The following is a 22,895-nucleotide window of genomic DNA, read 5'->3' on the forward strand; positions in this document are numbered from 1 at the left end:
CTAACCAGGAAGCTCAAAGCCAAAGTTATTGTTCATTTTTAATTGACTCTATAAAACTTATATATTGTCACTGTAACTCCCCTCTGCCTTTTACTTGGCCGTTATACTTTAACTTATTCTCCATCACAACTTCATTTTTACTTGAGATTTCCCTATTTCATTGTACCTATTCTAACAATCCACTTGAAATCCTTTATGAAACAAGGCAGGGTATAAATAAATAGAAATCATTTTGTGAGTCACTCAATTATGTTACACATCATTTCTCTATGTATAAAATAAGAGCTTGGGACTCAATGTCCAACATCTCTTTCAGCTCTAATCCTGTTCTAATTCTTTATTTCTAAAACACACAGTCCATACTAGGTTGCCTTTATAGAGCCTTGACTCTATCATAAGCCTACTAGGCATTCCCCTAGTATCCTAGAATAGGATTTATAACTCTAACTAACGGTTGAATGGGGCTTAACATTTGTGTAGAACTTATCACCTTGAGTTTGAAGTTATCTCACTTTGATCTTCAGCAACCCTGTGTGATGAGGGAAGCAGGGACATATCTCCATTTTATAAGATGAGGAAACAAATACAAAGATTAAGTGACTTGCTCAAAGTCTCATAAGTAATGATTGGCACGAGGACTGGAACTTGGATCTTCTAACTCTAAATCTTTGGCCCTCTCCAACCTCGCAGCCTCATGAAAAATCCCTCCAGCTCCCACTGAATGCTTCCAGGTCATATATCTCCTGGGACAGCCTCTTTGATATGTTTTTCTGGAGAATTTTCCGCTCCAGTCTTGTGGAGGACCACAGCATTTGTCTTATTCCTCTTTGACATGAAAGACCTTTAACGTTTGAAACAGTGATCCTGTAACCTTTAAATCTTTATTCCTGAGCCAAACATCAGAGTCAAATCCCTGAGGGCTGTTTTACCCGTTAGGCCCAAAAAGCCCAGTGCTTGGGGCCCACAAGTTTTCCAGGGGGCAATGGGAGAAAAAATTGAATTGGCTCCAAGGTACACAAAAGCAAACTGAAATTAATAAGTATTTAATTAACTGCCTGCAAAATGTAACATTATGTCAGCTTCTTTAATTGATCAATTTATTGTTCATAAAAAATTTCATTACATGTAAGAATAATTTCTGTGAATTAGATTCTCTTGTTTTATAAGATTTCCTGAGTAGGCACAATAAGACAAAAGCAACTGTAAATTTAATAAGGCATTCATAGGCAAATAATTTTAAAAGCAAAATTACAAAAATGTTTTCACCATTTTTATGGAAAACTTTAGATTTAATTGCGATGTGGGTGCACTTTAATATGTTTGGTCTAAGTGATGAAGCCTCCAAAAGAATTTACGGCAAACTTAAAATGGCCCTGAGTCTCCCATTGCCTAAATTTCTGCATGCGAGTCAACAAGATACCTTTTAGTTAACATGGCTCCCTGTGGCCTAACAGTTTATGTAGTTTCTTCTAGCTGCTGGATTTGCCCAGTAAATCAAACCTCGTTGGTTTGGAAGAAAATGAAGGTGCTGGGGAGCACTTGGGGCCCTGCCACAACATCACCAACATGGTCTATGGGGTGCCAGAGACAGTAGATCAAGAATTCAAAAGAACCCCCATAGGAAGCTACCTCTCTGAGCACCAGTCAAACCTCTTCCAGATGTGATGAGAAAGTGCACTAAGAAAAAATTCAAACTCTGACAAAACAGTCTGCATGTTGCCAAGGGCATGGTTTTAATTGCCTCAAGGAGCCTTGGGATGCACTGGCAGGATCCTAAAAATATTGCAGGTTAAAAACCATCTCGCATCCAAGGTACTGCTGTTAATTCTGTTAAACTGCTTGCATTCAAGCGATAAGCTCAGCATCAAAAATGGGCAATTCTTTAAAGCCTCAAAAGTTCTGTGAGTGCTGCCTTCACAGAGCCTAAGGTGAGACCATCTGGCATGAAGTCTTTATCCTTGGTGCCCTCAGAAGCCACCAAGGGGAAAAGCCGTGGGGACCAGCTTGTGAATCCCAAGGGCTCGTAATGACGCCAAACCCTTCCTGAAGGGCTGAGCCTGGGACTGTTGGCATCAATCTCAGACCCCTGCGAGTCCTGGGGAGCCGGATTACTGAAGCAACACTTGGATGGTACCTGCTGAGGCCACAGCCAATTCTAGAACTTGCTACTCTGCTTGGGAAGGAAAAGCCAGAACCTTATTTGGATTCTAAAGGGACTTCCTGGGTCCTTCGGCCTGAGGCAGGAAATAAAGCAAGTTCCTGAGAGAGGTGGATAGGGGACATGGGGCCCTGCATCAAGAAGACGCATGTAGAAAAGTTTCCACTCAAAGGTACTCTATGTCCTCAGAGGCTCGGTGTTCTGGGTGAGGATGAATTTGCCTCATAAAAGCACTCTGTCTCCATGTAGCACTTTAAGAGTCTGTCCGAGCCTGCCTCCTACCAATCTTCCAAGTCCACTTGTTCCATCTCTGTGCCTCAAACCTGAGTTTGCCTCTGTGCACAGGCCCTTCAGATTGATGTTGAAATCAGCTTGGTTCTTGACCCTGGCTTCCCCCGATGCTGTCTGCAGAAGTCCTTTGTCTGTACTCCCAAAGCCAGCCTTGGCCCCAGAACCCAGCCAGGGCTGCAGAGCCATACCTCTGGTTGTCCAGACAAAGACTCTGGATGCTCTAATGCAGAGATCTCTAGAGTTTCTATGTAGAGACTCAGCCAGAACCCTTGAGGAGGGGGACAAGTGTGGCCATGGAGCAATAAACTCCCTTTAGTAATTCCACAGTACACTCATTGGGTTCCTATACTAGATAAGAACTACGCTAGGTACTCAGCGTACAGCAAAAAACAAGGCCTACCTGGGCCCTGTCCTCACAGAGCTTAGAGTTACCTTCTGACCTGCTGAACAGACATTCTGCATCCTTACCCACTGCTGGTAGCACGGTAGTTTTGGCTTCCAGAGCATCATTCCGATTCTGATACAGGCAATAAGAAAGGTATACTCTCGTGGACCAACACCACCTGGAATAGCAGTAAAGCAAGGAATCAGTACAGCCAAGGTTCCTTCCACCCGTTCTACCTGATTCCCATTCTAGTTCGTGCACTGTTGCCCTGGGATATCTGCTCTATGGGTACCTCTAGCATACATCCATCAGTCACGTCAAGTTGCAGTTCTAGTGCAAAGGAAGAAAATATGACAGACAATAAACACCCTATGGCTATTCAGTGCAGTGCATGTTGAATCTGATCTTTCCACTGGAATTAAGTTGAAGGTTAATTTAGCTTATTGGAGCATACATGACAGCAAGAAAAACGTAGCTTATGAAACCATATTTATTTTCTATTAATCTTATAACAACATTCCTTATCCAGACAAAATACTCAAAACCAAGACTCATAGTCACCTGCAGGGCATATGACTGATTGGAAAGAGGCATTCCTGAATCACGATGTTAATTCCTTGAAGGGTAATACAAGGAGACAGATTGCTCTCTTATTAACAGATCGCAAGATAAGGCCTCTCTTGTCTATGATCACAGATACTGGTTTCTCCGAATTTTGCAAAGCTTCTAATGTCTAACTTAAATCCCTCCAAAACACCATCTAATCCTTACTCTCTTATGCTACCTTCAGTGATGTTAAATTTTGAAGATCAAATATACATCATTTAGGTAACACACCTTAACAACCAAGAGTTTGATTTAGCATTTTTAAATTTTAAATTATTTTTAAATTGGCTATTTCATGGTCTTCTCTATATTTACTGCAAGGTGTATCTCACTTTGTAGAATAAATGCATCCCAGAAGGTTCACTTTTAAAGTGAATCTTCCCCCTCTGACATTCATATATAACCAGTCCCAAGACAAAAGAAAATTGCCTTTAATGATGCATAAGTCTTTTTTAAATTACACATTTAAAGGAGAATTTTTAAAATAAAATAATAATACACATATGAAGATTAAAGTTTCTTTTGTTTGGTAGAATCACTTCTAGAGTTAAAGGGAAAACAACAATTGTAGCTTAAGAACAGAACATCCTCGACTAAAAATTCATTCAGCTTTTATCAAATCTCCTTGTCATCACTTTACAAGAGAATAACAGGAAACTCTCCTTGGGTGCTCAGACCTTGTTTCCTAACAATTGATGGAGGCTGCAGACTCCTGGGAATAAGCAATTGAGCTTAGGCTGAGGAGCATGGAGACTGAGGTTCCAAATGCCACAGGTCAATAGGCAATTATGAAAAAGTGGGACTCCCTCTATGTGTTCATAGTATTACCTGTTACCCAGTTTAAAGTTAGGCTTTAGGGCTTCCCTGGTGGCGCAGTGGTTGAGAATCTGCCTGCCAATGCAGGGGACACGGGTTCGAGCCCTGGTCTGGGAAGATCCCACATGCCACGGAGCAACTAGGCCCGTGAGCCACAACTACTGAGCCTGCGCGTCTGGAGCCTGTGCTCCGCAACAAGAGAGGCCGCGATAGTGAGAGGCCCGCGCACCGCGATGAAGAGTGGCCCCCGCTCGCCGCAACTAGAGAAAGCCCTCGCACAGAAACAAAGACCCAACACAGCCAAAAATAAATAAATAAATAAACCCAAAGTTTAAAAAAAAAAAAAAAGTTAGGCTTTAGACATCTTATAATAATTTCTTTAATCAACCAGAATCCATATATATACCTAAAAGTCAAGAAGGGGGCACACAACATGTAAGAAAAAAGTAACTGTTTAGTAAAAGGAGGCCAAAATGTAGAGTGTTGTGAACCAGGTTGTAGAATGGCCAGGAGTTCAGCACCTGAACCAAAGACACCAGTTACAGTGTGTGTGTGTGGGTGTGTGTGGGTGTGTATGTGTATGTGTACTCACACACATGCACATGCACATGCAAATAACAATGCAGTGACAGCATCATGACTTTGGTAGGACTTCATATAGAGTAAATCAGAAGAAAAGATGAGGAGAATAGACAGACTACAGATCTGAATATACAGAATATTTGCAATTATGTAAAAGCAAAGAAAATTCACCAGATTTTGCCTGTGGTTTTTTCTAGGATTACGGATGATTATAGATGGTTTGTCTTCACACTTTTTTGTATTTTCCTAATTTCTATAGTGAGTATGTATCTTTGACTTCCACATATAATGAGAAAACGTTTTGTTTAAAGAAAGAAAAAAATTGAGATCAAGAAACAGCAGACAAAGGGCAATTCCCCTGCCCTTTGAAGAGAAGACTAATAAAAGGAAGACTTGACCAAGAAGCTGGGGAAGGAGGAAGCAAAGAAAACATTAAAATCCACCTGAGAAGCTGCACCTAAAGTGAGGTCAGGGTTGGGCTTAAAGGCAGCCCTGGGGATGACACAAAGCAGGGGCTGTAAAAGCGATGGACTAGTTAGTGAAGCTCTGTAGCTCTAATTTAGTTTACCCATGTGTACTGGTGTCCCTGAATTGCCTCACACTGTCATAAAATAGACTTTGCACCTAAATTACCAACTGAATATGCAAACTCAAGACCCACTCCAGAAGAGGGCATCAGAGGAGTGGAAAAGAAAGATAGCCATCCCAAAAGTACCATCTAGAGGGGACATCCCCTAGTGCCAGTGGGAAAGGCCATGACAAAGGCATGTCAGGAGCAGACTGGCAGGCAGCCAGAGCCAGTTACTGAAACACGTGTCCCAGAGCAACAGCTTTCAACCCACAGTCACATAGCAGGAGCAATAGCATCCCAAAGGCGGACCTGGGTGAGGGTCTGAAAGCTGCCATTCATTCCTGCTTTTCCCAGTCACCACAACAAAACCCAAGATTCGACACCCTGAGAGTGAATCTCTAAGGGGTGCACATGAAGTACCTGATAAGAGGGAACTAGTTCATGTATGTTGGTTTCCAGCCTTTCTCTTCCTTCCATGCTTAAGTGAATTCCATCTTGACCCTCCTCACTCCACCTCCCAGCCTGGGATGGTCCTGCTTTGCTAAATAAGCTCTTTTGGGTCTTGTAATCCAGAGGAAAGGAGCTGGTGAGGATGACAAGAGGCACAGGGGCAAGAGCTGGTGGGATACAGGTGTTTGTTGGAGGGCGACTGGGGTGAGAGAGATGGGGGGAGCTGCTTCAGTGTAAGGGAAATGGATGGAAGAGAAAAGGAGATGTCAAAGATATATGACTGTGGTCTCCTTATCTCCCCTTGCAGAGTTCAGGAAAGGGGAGTTAAGGGCTAAGACCTTTGGAAATTACTTTTTAAATGCTGGACTGTATGTGCGCCACAACTAGAGAAGCCTGAGCGCCACACCTAGAGAAGCCCGCACACCGCAAAGAAGAAGAACCCACGCGCCACAACGAAGACCCAGAGCAGCCAAAAAAAAAAAAAAAAAAAAGCTGGACTGTATTATTTTAAACACAATAGCACTCTGAGTCTGCCCCATGAGAGCACAGACTTTAAAAAGATTTCATGTTGATGAGGCACACCTCATTCCTATAGGGACCTTGGGGCTCAGGGGTGCAGCTAACGAGCGTCTAATAAAACCACAGCAAACATTTACTTCCTCATGTTCTTGTGTGTATTGGCTAAAGTAAGGGTCTTTAGCCCTTACTGTTTCCCCCTGGGTTTTTTTCTAACAGAATTGTCCCCGAAGCTCCTAACTCTGAAAGTTGCTCAAATTTCTCTGACAGTACAGCAGGTATAAAAGCACATGGTGTTGGAAGTGACAGAGGGAAAAAATGATAATATCTTCCCTAAGTTTGAGCTATACAGAAATGTCTACTCCAGGTATTTTTTAAAGAATGAATGACCAAATCTGAAATATTCTTTGTATCTAGAGCACGATGCTCGACAATTTCATAACTCAGTGCTCTCTAATGAAAACAAGACTCCATTTAATGAAATCAATTGTATTTAGCATAAGAAGTAGGAAAAATGATCCATTTTATGTGCACCAAGATATTGCTACTAATCTTACATGCACAGTCATTCATAGGCATATACATAAGGTACACACTGGGACCTGTTGGGGGTCATGAGAACTCATAGTAAACAGTCAAAAGCTAAATGGTGATAAACGAATTCCCTGATGTGGTACAGGAATATTCACTGCCATGGCATAATCTAGGACAAAGAAATCTATTTGTATTTGCCATACCTTCTCTGTGGGAGGGTTAGGGCCAAAATGTCAATGTGGGGAAGAGTGTGCAAAGATCCCACCCCAGGGGCACATGTAGTATTGGAGTTGATGGTGCAGAGACAAACTAACAGCAGAGCTGGCCTTCTGCAAAGGGTGAAGACAAGGCACTTCCCGGTGGCATGTGGCAGAAAAGGCCCCCCTGCCTATAATCATCTCTCTCAACCTCCAAACCTCTACTATTTTTACCTCTTGGTTTTAGGCACTGAGGGCTGCTATTCAAATGAAGGTATTTTGAAGAAAGAATAACCTTTTGAGCTATATTGTATTTTACAAGCACCTTGGCTCAAATTAATTTTTCACATCAACAAATTAGACACCGAGAAAGACCCTGAAGGATTAGGGTTCAAACTGTATCAGGTTTGAAGAGTTAAATGATCAGGAATTAGTCAAAGAAGGTGCAAAGGTTTGTGTACAGAACACCACTTCCCACCCACAGCTCTCAGGAGGGTCAGCCCAAAACCAGTAAACTGAGCATCAGATCCTCAATAGGGAACAAAATCCCCTAGTAAACAGCTAGGGGAAAACATTTGATTAGGTCTTTATCTTTAATAAATGAAATTAAAATTTAAGAAAATATGTTTGTTTTATCTTACTTTTTAATTAGGTTCTAATTGGCACAATTATGTACTAAGTCTTTCAACAACTCAAATATTTATGTTAGGGGACAAATTTTAAACAAAAGAGTATAATAGCATTATATAATATCCTTTACTTCATGGTCAATTTTTGTAGTAAGATCATAAACAGGGTCATTTCCCCTTCTTCCCTCCTTTGTTGCAGCCAAGGGAACAAAGTAGGGCCAGCGCCCTAATTGCTACCTCCTGGACCCCCCTCCCCACTCCCTCTTGCAGAAGGCTATTTTTCACGAGAGAGTTCCCCCTCTTTGTTCCAGCACACACAGCACATCTCCCAATCGATACGACATCTCATCCTCCAAAACATTCATAATGTCTGCTTCCTAGGATTCTGGTGGCCACATGCCGCGCCCACATCACCTTCCCTTTGTAGCTGGTGGTCTTGTGCACCGGCCCCCTCTTGAGCAGGACTGCTGGTTGCTGTTCTTTAAAGAAAGAAGAATGTTGTTTGGATTGTCAACACTGAATGACAAGCTTCAGCAGTTGGGGGGTAGGGGGGTGGGACATGCATTGAAGTGTATGTGTACGGATTGTGGGGATGTGTTTTGCTGTCACAAAAGCTCTTAAAATATGAGACCGTGATTTATTTGCAAAATAAACAGGGTCATTTCTGCAAAAAAAAAAAAAAAAAAAAAAAATACTCAGGGACATATTAATTTACCAGGGTCAATATCCTTCTATATTCAAATCATTTGCTTTGAAAACCTATCACGCTATAACCCTTATTGGTTTTCTCTTCAATTGTTACCTTATCTGATTTTCCCAAACCTCATTTATGTGTGATTTGAGCAATATTCCAACATCATTTTCTTCAATTTTATGAAATCCTAAAACGTTTGCAGGAGTGACAATTTCACTTCACAACCTATTTAAAATGAGTTTGCATGTATACTGTCAAAGGTTACAATAGTCATCAGTGAAACTGGGAAAATATGTTGATAAGTGGAGAGGCAGGTGCTGGCATGAAGCAGGATAGATATTTGAGAGGAGGCAAATTTACAAGTAGAAGAATATTTTCATGTGATGATAAATGTTGCTTCCCCATGAAATCATGTAATTGTTGTGACTGGAATCATGAACACTCAGATATTCAGGATGACTGTATTATGCCACCCTCCTCCCTGGGCCATAGCTGATTGGATCAGAAATGGAAGACTGACCCAACTAAAGCAATTATCTTCTCTTTCTTGGGATTCTGGGATTGAGACGCAGTTATATGTATGGGACAGTGATCTCAATTTTTTTGATGGTGCATCCCTATCAGTAAAAAGGTTTAACTATAGGCAGACCTCAGAGATATTGTGGGTTCAGTTCCAGACCACCGCAATAGAGCAAGTATCACAATAAAGTGAGCCACATGAATTTTTTGGTTTTCCAGTGCATATAAAAGCTATGTTTACGCTATACTACAGTCTATTAAGAGGGTAATAGCATTATGTCTTAAAAAACAATGTACATATCTTAATTTTAAAATGCTTTATTGCTAAAAAATGCTAATCATCACCTAAGCCTTCACTTAGTCATAATCTTTCTCCTGGTGGAAGGTCTTGCCCTGATGTTGATGGCTGCTGACTGATCAGGGTGCAAGTTGCTAAAGGGTGGGGTGGCTTTGGCAATTTTTAAAAATAAGACAACAGTGAAGTTTGCCACATTGCTTGACTCTTCCTTTCATGAATGATTTCTCTGTAGCATGCAATGCTGTTTGATAGCATTTTACCTACAGTAGAACTTCTTTCAAAATTGGAGTCAATCGTCTCAAACCCTGCTGCTACTTTATCAACTAAGTTTATGTAATATTCTAAATTCTTTGTTGTTACTTCAACAATCTTCACAGCATCTTCACCAGGAGTAGATTCTATCTCAAGAAACCACTCTCTGCTCATCCATTAGAAGCAGTCCTCATCTGTTAAAGCTTTTCAGTCACATCTTCAGGCTCCACTTCTAATTCTAGTTCTCTTGCTATTTCTACCACATCTGCGGTTACTTCCTCCACTGCAGTCTTGAACACCTCAAAGTCATCCATGAGAGTTGGAAACTTCTTCCAAGCTCCTGTTAATGTTGATATTTTTGACCTCTTCCCATGAATCACAATTGTTCTTAATGGCATCTAGAATAGTGAAGCCGTTCCAGGAATTTTCAATTTACTTTGCCCAGACCCATTAGAGGAATCACTGTTTATGGCAGCTATAGTCTTATGAAATGTATTTCTTAAATAATAAGACTTGAAAGTCAAAATTACTCCTGATCCATAGGATGAAGAATGGATGTTGTGTTAGCAGGCATGAAAACAACATGAATCTCATTGATCTCATTGTACATCTCTATCAGAGCCTTTGGGTGACCAGGTACATTACACAAGCAGTAATATTTTGAAAGAAATCTTTTTTTCTAAGTAGTAGGGCTTAACAGTGGGCTTAATATATTCAGTAAACCATGTTGTAAACAGATGTGCTGGCATCCACGTTTTGTTTTTTCACTTATAGAGAACAGGCAGAGTAGACTGAGCATAATTCTTAAGGGTCCTAGGATTTTTGGAATAGTAAATGAGCACTGGCTTCAACTTAGAGTCACCAGCTACATTAGCCCCTAACAAGAGAGTCAGTCTGTCCTTTGAAGCTTTGAAGCCAGGCATTGACTTCTCCTCTCTAGATATGAAAGTCCTAGATGGCATTTTCCTTCCAATAGAAGGCTACTTCATCTACAATGAAAATCTGATTAGTGTAGCCACCTTCATTAATTCTTATGTATCTTCTGGATAACTTGCTGCAGCTTCTACATCAGCACTTGATGCTTCACCTTGCACTGTCATATTGTGCAGATGGCTTCTTTCCTTAAACCTCATGAACCAACCTCTGCTAGTTTCCAACATTTCTTCTGCAGCTTCCTCACCTCTCTCAGCCTTGAAGAGAGTTAGGGCCTTGCTCTGGATTTGGCTTTGGTTTAGGAATGTTGTGGCTAGTTTGATCTTCTATCCAGATCACTAAAACTTTCTCCATATCAGCAAGTAAGCTATTTCACTTTATCAGTCATGTGTCCACTGGAGTAGCACTTTTAATTTCCTTCAAGAATTCTTCCTTTGCATCCACAACTTGGCTAACTGATTGGTGCAAGAGGCTTAGCTTTCAATCTATCTTGGCTCTTGACAACCTTCCTCACTAAGTTTAATCATTTCCAGGTTTTGATTAAAATGAGACACTTGAAGTATGACTTCCTTTCACTTGAACACTTAGATGCCATTGTAGGGTTTTAATTAGCCTAATTTCAATATTGTTATGTCTCAGGGAATAGGGAGACCTGAGGAAAAGGAGAGAGATGTGGGAATGGCCCATCAGTGGAGCAGTCAGAACACACACATTTATCAATTAACTTAATCATCTTACAAGGGCATGCTGTGTGACACCCCAAAACAACTACAATAGTAACATCAAAGATCACTGATGGGGAGGGGCAAGATGGCGGAAGAGTAAGACGCGGAGATCACCTTCCTCCCCACAGATACATGAGAAATACATCTACACGTGGAACTGCTCCTACAGAACACCCACTGAACGCTGGCAGAAGACGTCAGACCTCCCAAAAGGCAAGAAAATCCCCACGTACTTGGGTAGGGCAAAAGAAAAAAGAAATAACAGAGACAAAAGAATAGGGACGGGACCTGCACCAGTGGGAGGGAGCTGTGAAGGAGGAAAGGTTTCCACACACTAGGAAGCCCCTTCGTGGGCAGAGACTGCGGGTAGCAGAGGGGGGAAGCTTCGGAGCCACGGAGGAGAGCGCAGCCACATTGGTGCGGAGGGCAAAGCGGAGATTCCCGCACAGAGGAGCGGTGCCGACCAGCACTCACCAGCCCAAGAGGCTTGTCTGCTCAGCCGCCAGGGCGGGCGGGGCCTGGGAGCTGGGGCTCGGGCTTCGGTGCTAGCCGGGAGGGAGTCCGGGAAAAAGACTGCAGCTGCCAAAGAGGCAAGAGAATTTTTCTTGCCTCTTTGTTTCGCGGCGCGCAAGGAGAGGGGATTCAGAGCGCCGCCTAAACGAGCTCCAGAGACGGGCACGAGCCGCGGCTATCAGCGCGGACCCCAGAGACGGGCATGAGACGCTAAGGCTGCTGCTGCCGCCACCAAACAGCCTGTGGGCGAGCACAGGTCATTCTCCACACCGCCCCTCCCGGGAGCCTGTGCAGCCCGCCACGGCCAGGCTCCCGTAATCCGGGGACAACTTCCCCGGGAGAGCGCACGGCGCGCCTCAGGCTGCTGCAACGTCACGCCGGCTTCTGCCGCCGCAGGCTCGCCCCGCCTCCTCCATACCGCTCCCTCCCCCCGGCCTGACTGAGCCAGAGCCCCCGAATCAGCTGCTCCTTTAACCCCGTTCTGTCTGGGCGGGGAACAGACGCCCTCAGGGGACCTACATGCAGAGGCGGGTCCAAATCCAAAGCTGAAGCCCGGGAGCTGTACGAACAAAGAAGAGAAAGGGAAATCTCTCCCAGCAGCCTCAGAAGCAGCGGATTAAAGCTCCACAAACAACTTGATGTGCCTGCATCTGTTGAATACCTGAATAGACAACGAATCATCCCAAATTTAGGAGATGGACTTTGGGAGCAGGCTATATTAACTTTTCCCCTTTTCCTTTTTTTTGTGAGTGTAGATGTGTATGCTTCTGGGTGAGATTTTGTCTGTATAGCTTTGCTCTCACCGTTAGTCCTAGGGTTAGGTCCGTCCGTTTTTTCTTTTTTTTTTTTTTTTTTTTTGGCTTAAAAAAATTTTTTTTTCCCTAATAAATGTTTTCTTAATAATTTTTTCCTTATTTTCTATTTTTAAAAAAATTTTTAATAAGTTTTTTCATATTTTTTATTTTAAAAAATTAAAAAATTTTTTTTCTTAATAAATTTTTTCTAAATAATTTTTTTCTTATTTTTAATATAAAAAATTAATAAATCTATTTTTAAAAATTAAAAAAAATTTTTTTTCTTAATAAATTTACTCTTAATAATTTTTTTTTCTTATTTTTTATTATAATTGCTTTATTTTATTTTATTTTATCCTCTTTTTTTCTTTCTTTCCATTTTTTCTCCCTTTTATTCTGAGCTGTGTGGATGAAAGGCTCTTGGTGCTCCAGCCAGGCATCAGGGCTGTGCCTCTGAGGTGGGAGAGCCAACTTCAGGACACTGGTCCACAAGAGACCTCCCAGCTCCACGTAATACCAAACGGCGAAAATCTCTCACAGATCTCCATCTCAACATCAAGACCCAGCTTCACTCAACGACCAGCAAGCTACAGTGCTGGACACCCTATGCCAAACAACTAGCAAGACAGGAACACAGCCCCATCCATTAACAGAGAGGCTGCCTAAAATCATAATAAGGCCACAGACACCCCAAAACACACCACCAGACGTGGACGAACCCACCAGAAAGACAACATCCAGCCTCATCCACCAGAACACAGGCACTAGTTCCCTCCACCAGGAAACCTACACAACCCACTGAACCAACCTTAGCCACTGGGGACAGATACCAAAAACAACGGGAACTACGAACCTGCAGCCTGTGAAAAGGAGACCCCAAACACAGTAAGATAAGCAAAATGAGAAGACAGAAAAACACACAGCAGATGAAGGAGCAGGGTCAAAACACACCAGACCTAACAAATGAAGAGGAAATAGGTAGTCTACCTGAAAAAGAATTCAGAATAATGATAGTAAGGATGATCCAAAGTCTTGGAAATAGAATAGTCAAAATGCAAGAAACATTTAACAAGGACGTAGAAGAACTAAAGAGGAACCAAGAAACGATGACAAGCACAATAAATGAAATTAAAAATACTCTAGATGGGATCAATAGCAGAATAACTGAGGCAGAAGAACGGATAAGTGACCTGGAAGATAAAATGGTGGAAATAACTACTGCAGACCAGAATAAAGAAAAAAGAATGAAAAGAACTGAGGACAGTCTCAGAGACATCTGGGACAACATTAAACGCACCAACATTCGAATTATAGGGGTCCCAGAAGAAGAAGAGAAAAAGAAAGGGACTGATAAAATATTTGAAGAGATTATAGTTGAAAACTTCCCTAATATGGGAAAGGAAATAGTTAATCAAGTCCTGGAAGCACAGAGAGTCCCATACAGGATAAATCCAAGGAGAAACACACCAAGACACATATTAATCAAACTATCAAAAATTAAATATAAAGAAAACATATTAAAAGCAGCAAGGGAAAAACAACAGATAACACACAAGGGCATCCCCATAAGGTTAACAGCTGATCTTTCAGCAGAAACGCTGCAAGCCAGAAGGGAGTGGCAGGGTATACTTAAAGTGATGAAGGAGAAAAACCTACAACCAAGATTACTCTACCCAGCAAGGATCTCATTCAGATTTGATGGAGAAATTAAAACGTTTACAGACAAGCAAAAGCTGAGAGAGTTCAGCACCACCAAACCAGCTTTACAACAAATGCTAAAGGAACTTCTCTAGGCAAGAAACACAAGAGAAGGAAAACACCTACAATAACAAACCCAAAACATTTAAGAAAATGGGAATAGGAACATACATATCGATAATTACCTTAAATGTAAATGGATTAAATGCTCCAACCAAAAGACACAGACTGGCTGAATGGATACAAAAACAAGACCCATATATATGCTGTCTACAAGAGACCCACTTCAGACCTAGAGACACATACAGACTGAAAGTGAGGGGATGGAAAAAGATATTCCATGCAAATGGAAATCAAAAGAAAGCTGGAGTAGCAATTCTTATATCAGACAAAATAGACTTTAAAATAAAGACAATTACAAGAGACAAAGACGGACACTATATAATGATCAAGGGATCGATCCAAGAGGAAGGTATAACAATTGTAAATATTTATGCACCCAACATAGGAGCACCTCAATACATAAGGCAAATACTAACAGCCATAAAAGGGGAAATCGACAGTAACACAATCATAGTAGGGGACTTTAACACCCCACTTTCACCAATGGACAGATCATCCAAAATGAAAATAAATAAGGAAACACAAGCTTTAAATGATACATTAAACAAGATGGACTTAATTGATATTTATAGGACATTCCACCCAAAAACAACAGAATACACATTTTTCTCAAGTGCTCATGGAACATTCTCCAGGATAGATCATATCTTGGGTCACAAATCAAGCCTTGGTAAATTTAAAAAAATTGAAATCGTATCAAGTATCTTTTCCGACCACAACGCTATGAGACTAGATATCAATTACAGGAAAAGATCTGTAAAAAATACAAACACATGGAGGCTACACAATACACTACTTAATAACGAAGTGATCACTGAAGAAATCAAAGGGGAAATCAAAAAATACCTAGAAACAAATGACAATGGAGACACGACGACCCAAAACCTATGGGATGCAGCAAAAGCAGTGCTAAGAGGGAAGTTTATAGCAATACAAGCCTACATCAAGAAACAGGAAACATCTCGAATAAACAACCTAACCTTGCACCTAAAGCAATTAGAGAAAGAAGAACAAAAAAACCCCAAAGCTAGCAGAAGGAAAGAAATCATAAAGATCAGATCAGAAATAAATGAAAAAGAAATGAAGGAAACAATAGCAAAAATCAATGAAACTAAAAGCTGGTTCTTTGAGAAGATAAACAAAATTGATAAACCATTAGCCAGACTCATCAAGAGAAAAAAGGAGAAGACTCAAATTAATAGAATTAGAAATGAAAAAGGAGAAGTAACCACTGACACTGCAGAAATACAAACGATCATGAGAGATTACTACAAGCAACACTATGCTAATAAAATGGACAACCTGGAAGAAATGGACAGATTCTTAGAAATGCGCAACCTGCCGAGACTGAACCAGGAAGAAATAGAAAATATGAACAGACCAATCACAAGCACTGAAATTGAAACTGTGATTAAAAATCTTCCAACACACAAAAGCCCAGGACCAGATGGCTTCACAGGCGAATTCTATCAAACATTTAGAGAAGAGCTAACACCTATCCTTCTCAAACTCTTCCAAAATATTGCAGAGGGAGGAACACTCCCCAACTCATTCTACGAGGCCACCATCACCCTGATACCAAAACCAGGCAAAGATGTCACAAAGAAAGAAAACTACAGGCCAATATCACTGATGAACATAGATGCAAAAATCCTCAACAAAATACTAGCAAACAGAATCCAACAGCACATTAAAAGGATCATACACCATGATCAAGTGGGGTTTATTCCAGGAATGCAAGGATTCTTCAATATATGCAAATCAATCAACGTGATACATCATATTAACAAATTGAAGGAGAAAAACCATATGATCATCTCAATAGATGCAGAGAAAGCTTTCGACAAAATTCAACACCCATTTATGATAAAAGTCCTGCAGAAAGTAGGCATAGAGGGAACTTTCCTCAACATAATAAAGGCCGTATATGACAAACCCACAGCCAACATTGTCCTCAATGGTGAAAAACTGAAACCATTTCCACTAAGATCAGGAACAAGACAAGGTTGCCCACTCTCACCACTATTATTCAACATAGTTTTGGAAGTGTTAGCCACAGCAATCAGAGACGAAAAAGAAATAAAAGGAATCCAAATCGGAAAAGAAGAAGTAAAGCTGTCACTGTTTGCAGATGACATGATACTATACATAGAGAATCCAAAAGATGCTACCAGAAAACTACTAGAGCTAATCAATGAATTTGGTAAAGTAGCAGGATACAAAATTAATGCACAGAAATCTCTTGCATTCCTGTATACTAATGATGAAAAATCTGAAAGTGAAATTAAGAAAACACTCCCGTTTACCATTGCAACAAAAAGAATAAAATACCTAGGAATAAACCTACCTAAGGAGACAAAAGACCTGTATGCAGAAAATTATAGGACACTGATGAAAGAAATTAAAGATGATACAAATAGATGGAGAGATATACCATGTTCTTGGATTGGAAGAATCAACATTGTGAAAATGACTCTGTTACCCAAAGCAATCTACAGATTCAATGCAATCCTTATCAAACTACCACTGGCATTTTTCACAGAACTAGAACAAAAAATTTCACAATTTGTATGGAAACACAAAAGACCCCGAATAGCCAAAGCAATCTTGAGAACGAAAAATGGAGCTGGAGGAATCAGGCTCCCTGACTTCAGACTATATTACAAAGCTACAGTAATCAAGACAGTTTGGTACTGGCACAAAAACAGAAATATAGATCAATGGAACAGGATAGAAAGCCCAGAGATAAGCCCACGCACATATGGTCACCTTATCTTTGATAAAGGAGGCAAGCATATACAGTGGAGAAAAGACAGCCTCTTCAATAAGTGGTGCTGGGAAAATTGGACAGGTACATGTAAAAGTATGAAATTAGAACACTCCCTAACACCATACACAAAAATAAACTCAAAATGGATTAAAGACCTAAGTATAAGGCCAGACACTATCAAACTCTTAGAGGAAAACATAGGCAGAACACTGTATGACATAAGTCACAGCAAGATCCTTTTTGACCCAGGTCCTAGAGAAATGGAAATAAAAACACAAATAAACAAATGGGACCTAATGAAACTTAAAAGCTTTTGCACAGCAAAGGAAACCATAAACAAGACCAAAAGACAACCCTCAGAATGGGAGAAAATATTTGCAAATGAAGCAACGGACAAAGGATTAATCTCCAAGATTTACAAGCAGCTCATGCAGCTCAATAACAAAAAAACAAACAACCCAATCCAAAAATGGGCAGAAGACCTAAATAGACATTTCTCCAAAGAAGATATACAGATTGCCAACAAACACATGAAAGAATGCTCAACATCATTAATCATTAGAGAAATGCAAATCAAAACTACAATGAGGTATCATCTCACACCGGTCAGAATGGCCATCATCAAAAAATCTAGAAACAATAAATGCTGGAGAGGGTGTGGAGAAAAGGGAACACTCTTGCACTGTTGGTGGGAATGTAAATTGATACAGCCACTATGGAGAACAGTATGGAGGTTCCTTAAAAAACTAAAAATAGAACTACCATATGACCCAGCAATCCCACTACTGGGCATATACCCTGAGAAAACCATAATTCAGAAAGAGTCATGTACCAAAATATTCATTGCAGCTCTGTTTACAATAGCCAGGACATGGAAGCAACCTAGGTGTCCATCATCGGATGAATGGATAAAGAAGATGTGGCACATATATACAATGGAATATTACTCAGCCATAAAAAGAAATGAAATGGAGGTGTTTGTAATGAGGTGGATGGAGTTAGAGTCTGTCATACAGAGTGAAGTAAGTCAGAAAGAGAAAAACAAATACAGTATGCTAACACATATATATGGAATCTAAGGGAAAAAAAAAAAAAAAAGAGGTCATGAAGAACCTAGTGGCAAGATGGGAATAAAGACACAGACCTACTAGAGAAAGGACTTGAGGATATGGGGAGGGGGAGGGGTGAGATGTGACAGGGTGAGAGAGTGTCATGGACATATATACACTACCAAATGTAAAATAGATAACTAGTGGGAAGCAGCCGCATAGCACAGGGAGATCAGCTCGGTGCTTTGTGACCACCTAGAGGGGTGGGATAGGGAGGGTGGGAGGGAGGGAGATGCAAGAGGGAAGAGATATGGCAACATATGTATATGTGTAACTGATTCACTTTGTTGTAAAGCAGAAGCTAGCACACCATTGTAAAGCAATTATACTTCAATAAAGATGTTTAAAAAAAAAAAAAAAAAAAAAAAAAAAAGAAGAGGAAAACCAGGAGCCCAGATGGTCAGTTATCGAAATCAACCAAGATCTCTAACAAAGGAGCTGGTGGGCTGGAGTAGGGACAGCCTGGCTTTTTATCTAGTCTTGCGGCTGGCACTGTGTTTATTCAAGATAGCTGACTTTGAAGAGGATGCCTTGGCAATCAAAGCTTAAATCAGGCACTTGCACTACAAAAAACAAACAAACAAACAAACAAAAAACTGTCAGGGCCTACACTACATATCATCACCCAGACTTCTTTCAAGTCTTTGATGGCAACATTAATTTTTGCACTCCTCCCAGGGATGCAGTACTGTTTCTGATTTACTCTCTTGATATGAATGGAAACCTTAGGGGCATCTACTTAGCCCTTCCTACCATAGTGGCCATCACCCATGGGTCAGAGACCAAATGTGGGAATTCTGCCCCTTGTCAACTATGTCTATTCCAATTACACCTTCAGAAACTGGGGAAATAACCACTAGCTGAGTCTCTGGACTCCCTAAAGTTAACAAATGAACAAACAAAAACTCCAGCAGCTACAATTCAGAGTTATCCTACGTGAATTAGGTTCAGAATGTTCTTTCACTTTTGCCTGTTATTTTAATATTGTACATATGGAATAGGCCCAGAAAGGCTGACCAGAGACCAACAAGTTAAAAATAAAGGACGTTCTTCCCATTATATCATAAAAAAAAAAAAAAAAGAAGATGTGGCACATATATACAATGGAATATTACTCAGCCATAAAAAGAAATGAAATGGAGGTGTTTGTAATGAGGTGGATGGAGTTAGAGTCTGTCATACAGAGTGAAGTAAGTCAGAAAGAGAAAAACAAATACAGTATGCTAACACATATATATGGAATCTAAGGGGAAAAAAAAAAAAAGAGGTCATGAAGAACCTAGTGGCAAGATGGGAATAAAGACACAGACCTACTAGAGAATGGACTTGAGGATATGGGGAGGGGGAGGGGTGAGATGTGACAGGGTGAGAGAGTGTCATGGACATATATACACTACCAAATGTAAAATAGATAACTAGTGGGAAGCAGCCGCATAGCACAGGGAGATCAGCTCGGTGCTTTGTGACCACCTAGAGGGGTGGGATAGGGAGGGTGGGAGGGAGGGAGATGCAAGAGGGAAGAGATATGGCAACATATGTATATGTGTAACTGATTCACTTTGTTGTAAAGCAGAAGCTAGCACACCATTGTAAAGCAATTATACTTCAATAAAGATGTTTAAAAAAAAAAAAAAAAAAATCACTGATCACAGGGACTTCCCTGGTGGCACAGCAGTTAAGAATCCGCCTGCCACTGCAGGGGACTTGGGTTCGATCCCTGGTCCGGAAAGATCCCACATGCCATGGAGCAGCTAAGCCCATGAGCCACAACGACTGAGCCTGCGCTCTACAGCCCGCGTGCCACAACTACTGAAGTCCGCACGCCTACAGCCCGTGCTCCGCAACAAGAGAAGCCACTGCAATGAGAAGACCACGAACCACTACGAAGAGTAGCCCCTGCTCACCGCAACTAGAGAAAGCCCGCGCGCAGCAACACAGAGCCAACACAGCCAATAAATAAATAAATAAATGTTCCTTTAAAAAAAAAAAAAAACCACAGTGAGGTATCGCCTCACACCAGTCAGAATGGCCATCATCAAAAAATCTACAGGAGAGGAGAAGATGGCGGAAGAGTAAGACGCGGAGATCACCTTCCTCCCCATAGATACATCAGAAATAAGTCTACACGTGGAACTGCGCCTATAGAACACCCACTGAACGCTGGCAGAAGAACTCAGACCTCCCAAAAGGCAAGAAACTCCCCCACGTACTTGGGTAGGGCAAAAGAAAAAAGAAATAACAGAGACAAAAGAATAGGGACGGGACCTGCACCAGTGGGAGGGAGCCGTGAAGGAGGAAAGGTTTCCACACACTAGGAAGCCCCTTCGCGGGCGGAGACTGCGGGTGGCGGAGGGGGGAAGCTTCGGAGCCACGGAGGAGAGCGCAGCCACAGGGGTGCGGAGGGCAAAGCGGAGAGATTCCCGCACAGAGGATCGGTGCCGACCAGCACTCACCAGCCTGAGAGGCTTGTCTGCTCACCCACCGGGACAGGCGGGGGCTGGGAGCTGAGGCTCCGGCTTCCATCAGATTGAAGGGAGAGGACAGGAGTTGGCGGCGTGAACACAGCCTGAAGGGGTTAGTGCGCCACAGCTAGCCGGGAGGGAGTCCGGGAAAGGCTGGAGCTGCCGAAGAGGCAAGAGACTCTTTCTTGCCTCTTTGTTCCCTGGTGCACGAGGAGAGGCGATTCAGAGCGCCGCCTAAACGAGCTCCAGAGACGGGTGCGAGCCGCGGCTATCAGCGCGGACCCCAGAGACGGACATGAGACGCTAAGACTGCTGCTGCCGCCACCAAGAAGCCTCTGTGCAAGCACAGGTCACTATCCACACCACCCGTCCCGGGAGCCTGTGCAGCCCGCCACTGCCAGGCTCCCGTGATCCAGGGACAACTTCCCCGGGAGAACGCACGGCGCGCCTCAGGCTGCTGCAACGTCACGCTGGCCTCTGCCTCCGCAGGCTTGCCCCGCATCCGTACCCCTCCCTCCCCCCGGCCTGTGTGAGCCAGAGCCCCCGAATCAGCTGCTCCTTTAACCCCGTCCTGTCTGAGCGAAGAACAGACGCCCTCAGGCGACCTACATGCAGAGGCGGGTCCAAATCCAAAGCTGAACCGTGGGAGCTGTGCTAACAAAGAAGAGAAAGGGAAATATCTCCCAGCAGCCTCAGAAGCAGCGGATTAAAGCTCCACAATCAAACTGATATACCCTGCATCTGTGGAATACCTGAATACACAACGAATCATCCCAAATTGAGGAGGTGAACTTTGGGAGCAAGATATATTATTTTTTCCCCTTTTCCTCTTTTTGTGAGTGTGTATGTGTATGCTTCTGTGTGAGATTTTGTCTGTATAGCTTTGCTCTCACCATTTGTCCTAGGGTTCTGTCTGTCCGTTTCTTTTTTTTACTTAAAAAAAATTTTTTTTAATAATTATTTTTTTATTTTAATAACTTTATTTTATTCTATCTTTATTTTATTTTATTTTATCCTCTTTCTTTCGTTCTATCTATTTGTTCTCCCTTTTATTCTGAGCTGCATGGATGAAAGGCACTTGGTGCTCCAGCCAGGCATCAGGGCTGTGCCTCTGAGGTGGGAGAGCCAACTTCAGGACACTGGTCCACAAGAGACCTCCCAGCTCCACGTAATACCAAACGGCGAAAATCTCCCAGAGATCTCCATCTCAACACCAAGACCCAGCTTCACTCAACGACTAGCAAGCTACAGTGCTGGACACCCTATGCCAAACAACTAGCAAGACAGGAACACAACCCCATCCATTAGCAGAGAGGCTGCCTAAAATCATAATAAGGCCACAGACACCCCAAAACACACCACCAGACATGGACCTGCCCACCAGAAAGACAAGATCCAGCCTCATCCACCAGAACACAGGTACTAGTCCCCTACACCAGGAAGCCTACACAACCCACTGAACCAACCTTAGCCACTGGGGACAGATACCAAAAACAACAGGAACTACGAACCTGCAGCCTGTGAAAAGGAGACCCCAAACACAGTAAGATAAGCAAAATGAGAAGACAGAAAAACACACAACAGATGAAGGAGCAAGGTAAAAACACACCAGACCTAACAAATGAAGAGGAAACAGGCAGTCTACCTGAAAAAGAATTCAGAATAATGATAGTAAAGATGATCCAAAATCTTGGAAATACAATAGACAAAATGCAAGAAACATTTAACAAGGACCTAGAAGAACTAAAGAGGAACGAAGCAACGATGAAAAACACAGTAAATGAAATTAAAAATACTCTAGAAGGGATTAATAGCAGAATAACTGAGGCAGAAGAACGGATAAGTGACCTGGAAGATAAAATAGTGGAAATAACTACTGCAGAGCAGAATAAAGAAAAAAGAATGAAAAGAACTGAGGACAGTCTCAGAGACATCTGGGACAACATTAAACGCACCAACATTCGAATTATAGGGGTCCCAGAAGAAGAAGAGAAAAAGAAAGGGACTGAGAAAATATTTGAAGAGATTATAGTTGAAAACTTCCCTAATATGGGAAAGAAAACAGTTAATCAAGTCCTGGAAGCACAGAGAGTCCCATACAGGATAAATCCAAGGAGAAACACGCCAAGACACATATTAATCAAACTATCAAAAATTAAATATAATGTGAAATTTCTAAAAATCTTATATGTTCTGGTATAATGTTATAAGTCATAATTCTAGTTATTACTTTAAAATGTATATCTCAGAAAAAACTTAAAAAAAAAAAA

General features: G+C 41.8%; 1 protein-coding gene across 1 annotated transcript in view; it reads right to left on the minus strand.

Moving 5' to 3' along the window:
- Window positions 1-2,992: 2,992 nt before the first annotated feature.
- The window catches only part of APTX (aprataxin), a 99,314-nt gene continuing 79,411 nt past the window's right edge, over window positions 2,993-22,895 (minus strand). Inside the window, exon 9 of the mRNA XM_061199155.1 lies at window positions 2,993-3,012. The gene's annotated coding sequence lies outside the window, so the exon portion shown is untranslated. The remainder of the gene's footprint in view (window positions 3,013-22,895) is intronic.

The sequence above is a fragment of the Eubalaena glacialis genome, chromosome 9 (assembly GCF_028564815.1).
Source record: "Eubalaena glacialis isolate mEubGla1 chromosome 9, mEubGla1.1.hap2.+ XY, whole genome shotgun sequence".
NCBI lineage: Eukaryota > Metazoa > Chordata > Mammalia > Artiodactyla > Balaenidae > Eubalaena > Eubalaena glacialis.